The sequence below is a fragment of the Dreissena polymorpha genome, chromosome 6 (genome assembly GCF_020536995.1).
Source record: "Dreissena polymorpha isolate Duluth1 chromosome 6, UMN_Dpol_1.0, whole genome shotgun sequence".
Classification (NCBI taxonomy): Eukaryota; Metazoa; Mollusca; class Bivalvia; order Myida; family Dreissenidae; genus Dreissena; species Dreissena polymorpha.
In genome coordinates this window covers 38,927,007-38,930,647 of record NC_068360.1, presented here as the reverse complement: position 1 = coordinate 38,930,647, position 3,641 = coordinate 38,927,007, and the positions used below count along the sequence as shown (strand labels likewise).

The following is a 3,641-nucleotide window of genomic DNA, read 5'->3' as shown; positions in this document are numbered from 1 at the left end:
CAACGTTCAGTAATGGTTGCCGACGTTGCGACCTAAATATTAAGTTTCAGCAACGTTCGTACAACGTTTGATGCCCACTGGGACACTAACGGCCTTGCGCTTAAATAAACAATTTTGACATGGATCTAACGGGATTTAAATTAATAGTTAAACATCGTTTATTGTGGCAATGTTTGCATTAATTCAGAAATTCTTTTAGTTGTTGCCTTTACCGCTCGATACACGGTAACTGGAGGATAACTGTGAACTACAACAAACTCGAGATCATTCTGCAATTAAATTTCGTTTAGAATAACAAATAACGCGCCTAGTCTTAACGAATTCGTGCAGAAGAAAAGGGAGATTCTTGGCAAAAAAGCATCAAGTGGTTTATCGTACGATATTATTAGCTTGTAAATTTTGCCATATATTTATTCAAATCAGAATTTCGTAACTCCCTATTTTACATCGTAGTACTAGTTGTAGTAATCGAAGAAGTCGTAGTAGTGGTAGTAGTAGAAGTTGTCGTTGTGGTTTTTTTTTGTGTTGTGTTCTTGTTGTTGTTGTGTTGGTGGTAAAATAAATGATATCATTAGTTGTAATTCAAGTAGTAGAAAGGCTTGTGTTATTTATGTTCAAATGCACTAACCCAGTTTTGTTACTTTTTAATGTATTTCGTTTTGATTTGCGTTTTATGTCTATGTGTTGTTTGTCATATTTTTTGGTTTGGCAATAAGTTCCTTGCCATAACAAAGCACAGTTAAAATATCTATTTCACTCGGGTATTACTATAAGTAGAAATCAATTAAAAACATTATTCCTAACGGTTTGTGAGAATAATATTTATTTGCAGATGTAAACAGAAAGGACTAAGGACAACCTTGCCTTATGTTTTAAAAGTAACGTTTATGAGAGAGTTTTTTCATGTAAATTATTTGGTGATTAAGTAATTTCGAACCTCCAACCAATAATATGTCGATGTGTATTCTTTTTGCAGACGATACATCCAGCAAATCGAAAACAGCTCATGAATTTAAACTGCAACTCAGCCAAATATGTGTCGCGTGCACACACAAGGACAATTATGAATATACGTATTTTAAAGAACAATTATACAGTTGGTTTTGCAAATATACTTTTCATGAATTTATCGTCAGTGTTTCTTTGAGGTTTATATACATATTGAAATGGAGGAAAAGTTCAGGATGAAAGAGGAACAGAACTGGCTAAAATGTTGGATTGCAAATTATACGACTAGTGATGTACTTGCACAATTAGCCGACATCGGATTTAAAGCTTTTTATACTCATATACGAAATGATATTCATTTAAAACACGGTATACTTCCAACAAAGACATGTTGTGCATGCAGTATGCCTTCTAAACAATGTCATCTGTGTTCAGAAATAGGTAATAGAATTTGGAATTACCATCGCTTTAAACTAGCCCAATTGAAAGGCCCATCATGGAAAAATACGGATATCAGCAAATGGTGTACTGACTCTTGGGAGCTAGCGAAGTGCTACATGCCTTCCACGGGTTACAAGGAAAAGGCAAGTGCCGGCGAGACAGACTTCAATGGCATTATTGGTGCCATATACAACTGTACCTGGATGCAGAACTATTTTACAGATGATCTTAGTCAGAAAACTAACATCTGCACAAAGGTATTTACACAATAATTAATCGATAATTAACGTATTAAATTAAATTTGTATACAATCTAACGAGAGCTTGTTAGTGAGTAGTTTGTGAATACATTACTTGTCTTACAGGCACGAGATGAAGTTAATGAACTACGGCACAAACATGACATGAACATAGATGATCGGGCTATGATCAGCTTCTTCGATTGTCTGTTACATCTCCTTAATGATACTGCACACCTGAATAGCTTCAAGCCGGCAGTGGATGCACGCACTTACCTAACTCGGGTAATGTTTCTTTTTGTGAGAATATTATTGAATCATCAATAATTGATAATGATAATGCTTTGGTTCGGATATTATTATTACTAATGTGTCATTAAGGTATTATAATCCTATTTTATATTACTGTTATATGTCTGATCATTATTATAGAAATATTCCAAGAAATATGTTTTTTCCGAGCAAAACAGCAAATGCAGTTTCTTTGTTAATGTCGTTTCAGCTTCAGCTAGACACGTTACCATTGTCCGAAAAGGCAATACATGACACTTTGAAAAGACGCTATGAGGACCAAAAGCAAGGTGAGAATACACACATGTTTAAAAAAAGGAATATCACAATATTTTATTTGTTTATGTTTTATTAACACAAATAGTGTTATCGACGAACTTTATCTTTAGTTTTGGCGAGGATAACATAAAATAGATGGAAGCACAGCAATGGTTTTTGTCAAATTCATATTCGACTCAGAAAGTTTGGTTTTCAGCCGTTAATCAGGAGGGTCGTATTTAATATATAAAAAAAAACATTTTAAAAAATGTGTCATCCATTGATGAGCAAATAACGCTCTTGTATTCTAAAGGCAATATAAACATTATTATATATTAGTCCATATTGGTCTTTGAGCACACATGTTGATAATGTATATAGAATTAAAAAAAGTAAAGTATTATCTCTGTATATATCAGATTCAATGCTCTCGTCAGGTTTTTAAAAAACGGTTGTGCGTTCGGTTATTATCCACAAATAATTCATAATCCATCCATTTTCTCGCCGTCTTTTTATTTGAGCTTCCTTTCTGTACACATACCTGAAAGGGGCTTTCAAAGCAGTATATGCCAGCCTATTAACAGCCCAATTATGGTTATTGAATACTTCTAAAACATAACTTAATTTATTTTTTATATTTTTATCTCCACTGGCCAGAGGCCAGCGGAGCTTTTGTCATGGTCCTGTGTCCGTCGTGCGTGCGTCCGTGCTTTTACTTTTTCTTTAAACATCTTCTTCTCCTAAACTACAAGTCCATTTCTGATAAAACTTCTCACAAATGTTCCTGGGGTGAACCTCTTTCAAATTTGTTCAAATTATGCCCCTGGGGTCAAATCTGACCCCGCCCCGGGGGTCAATAAATTAAACATATGCTTATATAAAGCCTATTTTGTGCAAACTTTAAACATCTTTTTGTCCATAACCGTAGGGCCTAGGGCTACCAAATTCGGTGTGTAGTGACATCTAATAGTTCTCTACTTAGTCTGTTCAAATTATATCCCTGGGATCAAATTTGACCCTGCCTCGGGGGTCACAAAAATGAACATACGCTTAAATAAGGCCTATTTTGTGCAAACTTTAAACATCTTTCTGTCCATAACCGTATGGCATAAGGCTACCAAATTTAGTATGTATTGACATCTAATAGTCCTCTACCATGTTTGTTCAAATTAAGCCCCTGGGATCAAATTTGATCGTTCCCCAGGGGTCACAAAATTGAACATATGCTTATATTGGGCCTATTTTATGCAAACTTTAAAAATCTTCTTGTCAATAACCATTGGGCCTATTTCTACCAAATTTGGTATGTATTAAAATCTTAAAGTTCTCTACCAAGTTTTTTTCAAATTATGACCCTGGGGTCAAATTTGACCCTGCCCCGGGGGTCACAAAAATGAACATATGCTTAAATAAGGCCTATTTTGTGCAAACTTTAAAAATCTTCTTGTTCATAATTATAGAACC

General features: G+C 34.6%; 1 long non-coding RNA gene across 1 annotated transcript in view; it reads left to right on the top strand.

Moving 5' to 3' along the window:
- LOC127833356 (uncharacterized) overlaps positions 1 to 1,968 on the top strand; it is a 55,711-nt gene extending 53,743 nt beyond the window's left edge. Inside the window, exons 2-3 of the long non-coding RNA XR_008027383.1 lie at positions 977 to 1,646; positions 1,755 to 1,968. This is a non-coding gene — a long non-coding RNA (uncharacterized LOC127833356). The remainder of the gene's footprint in view (positions 1 to 976; positions 1,647 to 1,754) is intronic.
- Positions 1,969 to 3,641: the final 1,673 nt, after the last annotated feature.